The sequence below is a fragment of the Arachis hypogaea genome, chromosome 15 (assembly GCF_003086295.3).
Source record: "Arachis hypogaea cultivar Tifrunner chromosome 15, arahy.Tifrunner.gnm2.J5K5, whole genome shotgun sequence".
Taxonomy (NCBI): Eukaryota; Viridiplantae; Streptophyta; class Magnoliopsida; order Fabales; family Fabaceae; genus Arachis; species Arachis hypogaea.
In genome coordinates, this window is record NC_092050.1 from 123,352,061 (window position 1) to 123,363,454 (window position 11,394).

The following is an 11,394-nucleotide window of genomic DNA, read 5'->3' on the forward strand; positions in this document are numbered from 1 at the left end:
ATTGTTGTTGAAGCTGATCCTGAACCTGAAAGGACTCTGAAGAGGAAGCTAAGGGAAGCTAAAGCACAACTCTCTGGAGAAAATCTGACAGAAATTTTCGAAAAAGAAGGAGACATGGCCGAAAATAACAACAATGCAAGGAAGATGCTTGGTGACTTTACTGCACCAAATTCCAATTTACATGGAAGAAGCATATCAATCCCTGCCATTGGAGCAAACAATTTTGAGCTGAAACCTCAATTAGTTCCTCTGAGGCAACAGAATTGCAAGTTTCATGGACTTCCATCAGAAGATCCTTTTTCAGTTCTTAACTGAATTCTTGCAGATCTGTGATACTGTTAAGACCAATGGGGTTGACTCCGAGGTCTACAGGCTTATGCTTTTCCCATTTGCTGTAAGAGATAGAGCTAGAATATGGTTGGACTCTCAACCTAAGGATAGCATAAACTCTTGGGATAAGCTGGTCACGGCTTTCTTAGCCAAGTTCTTTCCTCCTCAAAAGCTTAGTAAGCTCAGAGTGGATGTTCAAACCTTCAGACAAAAGGAAGGTGAATCCCTCTATGAAGCATGGGAGAGATACAAGGAACTGACCAAAAAGTGTCCTTCTGACATGCTTTCAGAATGGACCATCCTGTATATATTCTATGATGGTCTATCTGAATTATCAAAGATGTCATTGGACCATTCTACAAGTGGATCCATTCACCTAAAGAAAATGCCTGCAGAAGCTCAAGAACTCATTGATATGGTTGCAAATAACCAGTTCATGTACACTTCTGAAAGGAATCTTGTGAATAATGGGATGCCTCAGAGGAAGGGAGTTCTTGAAATTGATACTCTGAATGCCATATTGGCTCAGAATAAAATATTGACTCAGCAAGTCAATATGATCTCTTAGAGTCTGAATGGATTGAAGGAATCATCCAACAGTACTAAAGAGGCATCTTTTGAAGAAGAAGCTTATGATCCTGAGAACCCTGCAATAGCAGAGGTGAATTACATGGGTGAACCCTATGGAAACACCTATAATCCCTCATGGAGAAATCATCTAAATTTCTCATGGAAGGATCAACAAAAATCTCAACAAGGCTTTAACAATGGTGGAAGAAACAGGTTTAACAATAGCAAACCTTTTCCATCATCCACTCAGCAACAGACAGAGAATTCTGAGCAGAATCCATCTAGCTTAGCAAATATAGTCTCTGATCTATATAAGGCCACTTTAAGTTTCATGAATGAAACAAGGTCCTCCATTAGAAATTTGGAGGCACAAGTGGGCCAGCTGAGTAAACGAGTCACTGAAACCCCTCCTAGTACTCTCCCAAGCAATACAGAAGAGAACCCAAAAAGAGAGTGCAAGGCCATTGATTTAACCATCATGGCCGAACTTACAAGGGAGGGAGAGGATGTGAATCCCAGTGAGGAAGACCTCCTGGGACGTCCAGTGACCAATAAGGAGTTCCTCAATGAGGAACCAAAGGAATCTGAGGCTCACCTAGAGACTATAGAGATTCCATTAAACCTTCTTCTGCCCTTCATGAGCTCTGATGAGTATTCTTCTTCTGAAGAGAATGAAGATGTTACTGAAGAGCAAGTTGCTAAGTACCTTGGTGCAATCATGAAGCTGAATGCCAAATTATTTGGTAATGAGACTTGGGAAGATGAACCTCCCTTGCTCACCAATGAACTGGATGCATTGGATAGGCAGAAATTACCTCAAAAGAGACAGGATCCTGGTAAATTCCTAATTCCCTATAACATAGGCACCATGACCTTTGAGAAGGCTCTGTGTGACCTGGGGTCAGGAATCAACTTAATGCCACTCTCTGTAATAGAGAAACTTGGGATCTTTGAGGTGCAAGCTGCTAGAATCTCATTAGAGATGGCAGACAACTCAAGAAAACAAGCTTATGGACTAGTAGAGGACGTGTTAGTAAAGGTTGAAGGCCTTTACATCCCTGCTGATTTCATAATCCTAGACACTGGGAAGGATGAGGATGAATCCATCATCCTTGGAAGACCCTTCCTAGCCACAGCAAGAGCTGTGATTGATGTGGACAGAGGAGAATTGATCCTTCAAATGAATGAGGAAAACCTTGTGTTTAAAACTCAAGGATCTCCTTCTGTAACCATGGAAAGGAAGCATGAAAAGCTTCTCTCATTGCAGAGTCAACCAAAGCCGCTACAGTCAAACTCTAAGTTTGGTGTTGGGAGGCCACAACCAAACTCTAAGTTTGGTGTTGAACCCCCACATTCAAACTCTAAGTTTGGTGTTGGGAGGTTCCAACCTTGCTCTGATTATCTATGAGGCTCCATGAGAGCTCACTGTCAAGCTATTGACATTAAAGAAGCGCTTGTTGGGAGGCAACCCAATGTTATTTAAGCATATCTATTTTATTTTCTTTTTGTTATTTTGTGTTTTATTAGGTTGATGATCATGTGGAGTCACAAAAACTACTAATAAATAAAAAACAAAATGAAAAACAGCAGAAAAAAATAGCACACCCTGGAGGAGAGCAGTCTGGCGTTTAAACGCCAGAAACAAGCATCTGTCTGTCATTTAACACCAGAAACAAGCACCAAGCTGGCGTTTAACGCCAGAAACAAGCATCTACCTGGCGTTAAACGCCAGAAACAAGCTACATTTGGGTGTTTAACGCCAAAAACAGGCAGCAGTCTGGCGTTAAACGCCAGGATTGAACAGCAAGGGCATTTTACACGCCTAATTGGAGCAGGGATGTTAAGTCCTTGACCCCACAGGATCCCCACATCTTCTTCTCTCTTCTTCACACCTTTTCATGACTCTCTTCCCCAAATACCCTTCACCAATCACCTCAATCACTCCTCCAAAACCATCATACAACCCATCTACACCCACCCACTCAAATTCAAACCATCACTCCTTCCTTTTCACACATCATAACCACCTAAAACCCTCCTTGGCGAATACACATTCTCCCTCCATCTCCTCTATTTTCTTCTTCTTCCACTACTTTCTTTCTTCTTTTGCTCGGGGACGAGCAAACCTTCTAAGTTTGGTGTGGTAAAAGCGTTGCTTTTTGTTTTTTCATAACCATTTATGACACCTAAGGCCAGAGAAACCTCTAGAAAGAGGAAAGGAAAGACAAAAGCTTCCACCTCTGAGTCATGAGAGATGGAGAGATTCATCTCAAAATCTCATCACTAAGAAAAGGATGGAGCAAACAAGAGCTTGAGGAAATTCCTCACCATGAAATCCCTGAGAAGCCTCAGGGGATGCACTTTCCTCCACAAAACTATTGGGAGCAAATCAACACTTTCCTAGGAGAATTAAACTCCAACATGGGACAACTAAGGATGGAGCACCAAGAGCATTCCATCATCCTCCATGAAATTAGAGAAGATCAAAGAGCTATAAAGGAGGAGCAACAAAGGCAAGGAAGAGACATAGAGGAGCTCAAAAGCACCATTGGTTCTTCAAGAAGAGGAAGACGCCACCCTCACTAAGGTGGACTCATTCCTTAATCTCCTTGTCTATTTATTTTCTGTTTTTCAATTTTTGAGCCTTATATGTTATTTATGTTTGTGCCTTTACTACATGATCATTAGTTTCTAAGTTTCTATGCCTTAAAGTTATGAATATGAATCCATCACCTCTCTTGAATGAAAAATGTTTTAATTACAAAAGAATAAGAAGTACATGGTTTCGAATTCATCCTTGAAACTAGTTTAATTATTTTGATGTGGTGACAATACTTTTTGTTTTCTGAATGAATGCTTGAACAGTGCATATGTCTTTTGAAGTTGATGTTTATGAATGTTAAATATGTTGGCTCTTGAAAGAATGATGAAAAGGAGAAATGTTATTTGATAATCTGAAAAATCATAAAAATGATTCTTGAAGCAAGAAAAAGCAGTGAATACAAAAGCTTACGAAAAAAAAAAAGAAAAAAATAGCTAAAAAAAAAAGAAAAAGAAAAAGCAAGCAGAAAAAGCCAAAAGCTCTTTAAACCAAAAGGCAAGAGCAAGAAGCCAATAGCCCTTAAAACCAAAAGGCAAGGGTAATAAAAAGGATCCAAGGCTTTGAGCATCAGTGGATAGGAGGGCCTAAAGGAATAAAATCCTGGCCTAAGCGGCTAAACCAAGCTGTCCCTAACCATGTGCTTGTGGCGTGAAGGTGTCAAGTGAAAACTTGAGACTAAGCGGTTAAAGTCAAGGTCCAAAGCAAAAACAGAGTGTGCTTAAGAACCCTGGACACCTCTAATTGGGGACTTTAGCAAAGCTGAGTCATAATCTGAAAAGGTTCACCCAGTTATGTGTTTGTGGCATTTATGTATCCGGTGGTAATACTGGTAAACAAAGTGCTTAGGGGCCACGGCCAAGACTCATAAAGTAGCTGTGTTCAAGAATCAACATACTGAACTAGGAGAATCAATAACACTATCTGAATTCTAAGTTCCTATAGATGCCAATCATTCTGAACTTCAATGGATAAAGTGAGATGCCAAAACTATTCAAGAGGCAAAAAGCTACAAGTTCCGCTCATCTGATTGGAGCTAAGGTTCTTTGATATTTTGGAATTTATAGTATATTCTCTTCTTTTTATCCTATTTGATTTTCAGTTGCTTGGGGACAAGCAACAATTTCAGTATAATTGGCTGTTGTTGAATTTTAGAGGAGACTAGAAAGGTCTAAGGAATTAGGGTCTAGTCACATATAGTTTGCCATAAATTAAATCCTACATGATTAAAATAGTTAGTAAGAAAAATTAATCTGGAAAAATAGATAACTCTGAAACCTTAACTGCTTTCTCAATATTTTATTCCCAACTTATTTATCTGCTTATTTTTAATATTCTAAATTTACTGTTAATGCTTTTGAACTTCCAAACCCTATTTTCTATTTGTCTAACTAAGCCTATTGATGAGCGGATAATTTATACGCTTTTTGGCATTGTTTTTACATAGTTTTCAGTATAATTTAGTTAGTTTTAGTATATTTTTATTAGTTTTTAATTAAAATTCACATTTCTGGACTTTACTATGAGTTTGTGTATTTTTCTGTGATTTCAGGTATTTTCTGGCTGAAATTGAGGGACTTGAGCGAAAAACAAATTCAGAGGTTGAAGAAGGACTGCAGATGCTGTTGGATTCTGACCTCCCTGCACTCAAAGTGGATTTTCTGGAGCTACAGAACTTCAAATGGAGCGCTCTCAATTGCGTTGGAAAGTAGACATCCAGGGTTTTCCAGCAATATATAATATTTCATACTTTGTCCGAGTTTAGATGACGCAAACTGGCATTCAACGCTAGTTCCATGCTGCATTCTGGAGTTAAACGCCAGAAACAGGTTGCAAAGTGGAGTTAAACACCAGAAACAGGTTACAAACTGGTGTTCAACTCCAAAAGAAGCCTCTACATGTGTAAAGCTCAATGCTCAGCCCAAGCACACACCAAGCGGACCCCAGAAGTGGATTTCTGCATCATTTACTCATTTCTGTAAACCCTAGTAACTAGTTTAGTATAAATAGGACTTTTTACTATTGTATTTACATCTTCAGATCTATCTTTGGATTATCTTTTGATCCTTTGATCATGTTTAGGGGGCTGGCCATTCGGTCATGCCTGGACCTTATCACTTATGTATTTTCAACGGTAGAGTTTCTACACACCATAGATTAAGGTGTGGAGCTCTGATGTTCCTCACAGATTAATGCAAAGTACTACTATTTTTCTATTCAATTCAAGCTTATTCCTATTCTAAGATATCCATTCGCATCCAAGAACATGATGAATGTGATGATTATGTGACGCTCATCATCATTCTCACTTATGAACGCGTGCCTGACAAACACTTCCGTTCTATATGCAAACAAGCGAGAATGAGTATCTCTTAGATATCTAATACAGAGGACCGAGTCTGAGATATTAGAATCTTCGTGGTATAAGTTAGAACCCATGGATGGCCATTCCTGAGATCAGGAAAGTCTAAACCTTGTCTGTGGTATTCCGTGTAGGATCTGGGAAGGGATGGCTGTGATGAGCTTCAAACTCGCGAGTGCTGGGCGTAGTGACAGACGCAAAAGGATAGTAAATCCTATTCCAGTATGATCGAGAACCGACAGATGATTAGCCATGCAGTGACAGCGCGTTGGACCATTTTCACAGAGAGGATGGGATGTAGCCATTGACAACGGTGATGCCCTACATAAAGCTTGCCATGGAAGGGAGTAGGAATGATTGGATGAAGACAGCAGGAAAGCAGAGGTTCAGGAGGAACGAAAGCATCTCTATACGCTTATCTAAAATTCTCACCAATGAATTACATAAGTATCTCTATCCCAGTTTATATTTTATTTATGTTTTTATTATCAATTCACCATAACCATTTGAATCCGCCTGACTGAGATTTACAAGGTGACCATAGCTTGCTTCAGGCCGACAATCTCCGTGGGATCGACCCTTACTCACGTAAGGTTTATTACTTGGATAACCCAGCGTACTTGCTGGTTAGTTGTGCGAAGTTGTGATAAAGATTTGAGATTACAATTGTGCGTACCAAGTTGTTGGCGCCATTGATGATCATAATTTCGTGCACAAGTTTTTGGTGCCATTGGCGGGGATTGTTCGAGTTTGGACAACTGACGATTCATCTTGTTGCTCAGATTAGGAACAAGGATAAGAACATTGTTGTTGAAGCTGATCCTGAACCTGAAAGGACTCTGAAGAGGAAGCTAAGGGAAGCTAAGGCACAACTCTCTGGAGAAAATCTGACAGAAATTTTCGAAAAAGAAGGAGACATGGCCAAAAATAACAACAATGCAAGGAAGATGCTTGGTGACTTTACTGCACCAAATTCCAATTTACATGGAAGAAGCATCTCAATCCCTGCCATTGGAGCAAACAATTTTGAGCTGAAACCTCAATTAGTTTCTCTGATGCAACAGAATTGCAAGTTTCATGGACTTCCATCAGAAGATCTTTTTCAGTTCTTAACTAAATTCTTGCAGATTTGTGATACTGTTAAGACCAATGGGGTTGACCCCGAGGTCTACAGGCTTATGCTTTTCCTATTTGTTGTAAGAGACAGAGCTAGAATATGGTTGGATTCACCACCTAAGGATAGCCTGAACTCTTGGGATAAGCTGGTCACGGCTTTCTTAGCCAAGTTCTTTCCTCCTCAAAAGCTTAGTAAGCTCAGAGTGGATGTTCAAACCTTCAGACAAAAGGAAGGTGAATCCCTTTATGAAGCTTGGGAGAGATACAAAGAACTCACCAAAAAGTGTCCTTCTGACATGCTTTCAGAACGGACCATCCTGGATATATTCTATGATGGTCTGTCTAAATTATCAAAGATGTCATTGGACCATTCTGCAGGTGGATCCATTCACCTAAAGAAAATGCCTGCAGAAGCTCAAGAACTCATTGACATGGTTGCAAATAACCAGTTCATGTACACTTCTGAAAGGAATCCTGTGAATAATGGGACACCTCAGAGGAAGTGGTTCTTGAAATTGATACTCTGAATGCCATATTGGCTCAGAATAAAATATTGACTCAGCAAGTCAATATGATCTCTCAGAGTCTGAATGGATTGAAGGAATCATCCAATAGTACTAAAGAGGCATCTTCTGAAGAAGAAGCTTATGATCCTGAGAACCCTGCAAAAGCAGAGGTGAATTACATGGGTAAACCCTATGGAAACACCTATAATCCCTCATGGAGAAATCATCCAAATTTCTCATGGAAGGATCAACAAAAGCCTCAACAAGGCTTTAACAATGGTGGAAGAAACAGGTTTAGCAATAGTAAACCTTTTCCATCATCCACTCAGCAACAGACAGAGAATTCTGAGCAGAATCCATCTAGCTTAGCAAATATAGTCTCTGATCTATCTAAGGCCACTTTAAGTTTCATGAATGAAACAAGGTCCTCCATTAGAAATTTGGAGGCACAAGTGGGCCAACTGAGTAAAAGAGTCACTGAAACCCCTCCTAGTACTCTCCCAAGCAATACAGAAGAGAACCCAAAAAGAGAGTGCAAGGCCATTGATTTAACCATCATGGCCGAACCTACAAGGGAGGGAGAGGATGTGAATCCCAGTGAGGAAGACCTCCTGGGACGTCCAGTGACCAATAAGGAGTTCCTCAACGAGGAACCAAAGGAATCTGAGGCTCACCTAGAGACCATAGAGATTCCATTAAACCTTCTTCTGTCCTTCATGAGCTCTGATGAGTATTCTTCTTCTGAAGAGAATGAAGATGTTACTGAAGAGCAAGTTGCTAAGTACCTTGGTGCAATCATGAAGCTGAATGCCAAATTATTTGGTAATGAGACTTGGGAAGATGAACCTCCTTTGCTCACCAATGAACTGGATGCATTGGATAGGCAAAAATTACCTCAAAAGAGACAGGATCCTGGTAAATTCCTAATTCCCTGTAACATAGGCACCATGACCTTTGAGAAGGCTCTGTGTCACCTGGGGTCAGGAATCAACTTAATGCCACTCTCTGTAATGAAGAAACTTGGGATCTTTGAGGTGCAAGCTGCTAGAATCTCATTAGAGATGGCAGACAACTCAAGAAAACAAGCTTATGGACTAGTAGAGGACGTGTTAGTAAAGGTTGAAGGCCTTTACATCCCTGCTGATTTCATAATCCTAGACACTGGGAAGGATGAGGATAAATCCATCATCCTTGGAAGACCCTTCCTAGCCACAGCAAGAGTTGTGATTGATGTGGACAGAGGAAAATTGATCCTTCAACTGAATGAGGACAACCTTATGTTTAAAACTCAAGGATCTCCTTCTGTAACCATGGAGAGGAAGCATGAAAAGCTTCTCTTACTGCAGAGTCAACCAAAGCCCCCACAGTCAAACTCTAAGTTTGGTGTTGGGAGGCCACAACCAAACTCTAAGTTTGGTGTTGAACCCCCACATTTAAACTCTAAGTTTGGTGTTGGGAGGTTCCAACCTTGCTCTAATTATCTGTGAGGTTCCATGAGAGCTCACTGTCAAGCTATTGACATTAAAGAAGCGCTTGTTGGGAGGCAACCCAATGTTATTTAAGCATATCTATTAAATTTTCTTTTTGTTATTTCGTGTTTTATTAGGTTGTTGATCATGTGGAGTCACAAAAACTACTGAAAAATCAAAAACAAAATGAAAAATAGCAGAAAAAAATAGCACACCCTGGAGGAGAGTAGTCTGGCATTTAAACGCCAGAAACAAGCATCTGTCTGGCGTTTAACGCCAGAAACAAGCACCAAGCTGGCGTTTAACCCCAAAAACAAGCATCTACCTGGCGTTAAACGCCAGAAACAAGCTACATTTGGGCGTTTAACGCCAAAAACAGGCAGCAGTCTGGCATTAAACGCCAGGATTGCACAGCAAGGGCGTTTTACACGCCTAATTAGAGTAGGGATGTTAAGTCCTTGACCCCACAGGATCCCCACATCTTCTTCTCTCCTTTTCACACCTTTTCATGACTCTCTTCCCCAAATATCCTTCACCAATCACCTCAATCACTCCTCCAAAACCATCATACAACCCACCTACACCCACCCACTCAAATTCAAACCATCACTCCTTCCTTTTCACACATCATAACCACCTAAAACCCTCCTTGGCGAATACATCTTCTCCCTCCATCTCCTCCATTTTCTTCTTCTTCCACTACTTTCTTTCTTCTTTTGCTCGGGGACGAGCAAACCTTCTAAGTTTGGTGTGGTAAAAGCGTTGCTTTTTGTTTTTCCATAACCATTTATGACACCTAAGGCCAGAGAAACCTCTAGAAAGAGGAAAGGAAAGACAAAAGCTTCCACCTCTGAGTCATGGGAGATGGAAAGATTCATCTCAAAATCTCATCACTAAGAAAAGGATGGAGCAAACAAGAGCATGAGGAAATTTCTCACCATGAAATCCCTGAGATGCCTCAAGGGATGCACTTTCCTCCACAAAACTATTGGGAGCAAATCAACACTTCCCTTGGAGAATTAAACTCCAACATGGGACAACTAAGGTGGAGCACCAAGAGCATTCCATCATCCTCCATGAAATTAGAAAAGATCAAAGAGCTATAAGGGAGGAGCAACAAAGGCAAGGAAGAGACATAGAGGAGCTCAAAAGCACCATTGGTTCTTCAAGAAGAGGAAGACGCCACCCTCACTAAGGTGGACTCATTCCTTAATCTCCTTGTCTATTTATTTTCTGTTTTTCGGTTTTTGAGCCTTATATGTTATTTATATTTGTGCCTTTACTACATGATCATTAGTGTCTAAGTGTCTATGCCTTAAAGTTATGAATATGAATCCATCACCTCTCTTGAATGAAAAATATTTTAATTACAAAAGAACAAGAAGTACATGGTTTCGAATTCATCCTTGAAACTAGTTTAATTATTTTGATGTGGTGACAATACTTTTTGTTTTCTGAATGAATGCTTGAACAGTGCATATGTCTTTTGAAGTTGATGTTTATGAATGTTAAATATGTTGGCTCTTGAAAGAATGATGAAAAGGAGAAATGTTATTTGATAATCTGAAAAATCATAAAAATGATTCTTGAAGCAAGAAAAAGCAGTGAATACAAAAGCTTGCGAAAAAAAAGAAAAAAATAGGGAAAAAAAGAAAAAGAAAAAGTAATCAGAAAAAGCCAAAAGCTCTTTAAACCAAAAGGCAAGAGCAAAAAGCCAATAGCCCTTAAAACTAAAAGGCAAGGGTAATAAAAAGGATCCAAAGCTTTGAGCATCAGTGGATAGGAGGGCCTAACGGAATAAAATCCTGGCCTAAGCGGCTAAACCAAGCTGTCCCTAACCATGTGCTTGTGGCGTGAAGGTGTCAAGTGAAAACATGAGACTGAGCGGTTAAAGTCAAGGTCCAAAGCAAAAACAGAGTGTGCTTAAGAACCCTGGACACCTCTAATTGGGGACTTTAGCAAAGCTGAGTCACAATCTGAAAAGGTTCACCCAGTTATGTGTCTGTGGCATTTATGTATTCGGTGGTAATACTGGAAAACAAAGTGCTTAGGGTCACGGCCAAGACTCATAAAGTAGCTGTGTTCAAGAATCAACATACTGAACTAGGAGAATCAATAACACTATCTGAATTCTAAGTTCCTATAGATGCCAATCATTCTGAACTTCAATGGTTAAAGTGAGATGCCAAAACTATTCAAGAGGCAAAAAGCTACAAGTCCCGCTCATCTGATTGGAGCTAAGTTTCATTGATATTTTGGAATTTATAGTATATTCTCTTCTTTTTATCCTATTTGATTTTCAGTTGCTTGGGGACAAGCAACAATTTAAGTTTGGTGTTGTGATGAGCGGATAATTTATACGCTTTTTGGCATTATTTTTACATAGTTTTCAGTATAATTTAGTTAGTCTTTAGTATATTTTTATTAGTTTTTAATTAAAAT

The 11,394-nt window shown here is 39.8% G+C and overlaps 2 non-coding genes across 2 annotated transcripts; both read right to left on the reverse strand.

The window, feature by feature from the left end:
- Positions 1 to 508: 508 nt before the first annotated feature.
- LOC112753800 (small nucleolar RNA R71) lies at positions 509 to 612 on the reverse strand. The gene has a single exon (XR_003178165.1). It is a non-coding gene; the product is annotated as a small nucleolar RNA R71 (small nucleolar RNA).
- Positions 613 to 7,171: 6,559 nt separating this feature from the next.
- LOC112752956 (small nucleolar RNA R71) lies at positions 7,172 to 7,275 on the reverse strand. The gene has a single exon (XR_003177363.1). It is a non-coding gene; the product is annotated as a small nucleolar RNA R71 (small nucleolar RNA).
- Between the last annotated feature and the right edge of the window lie 4,119 nt (positions 7,276 to 11,394).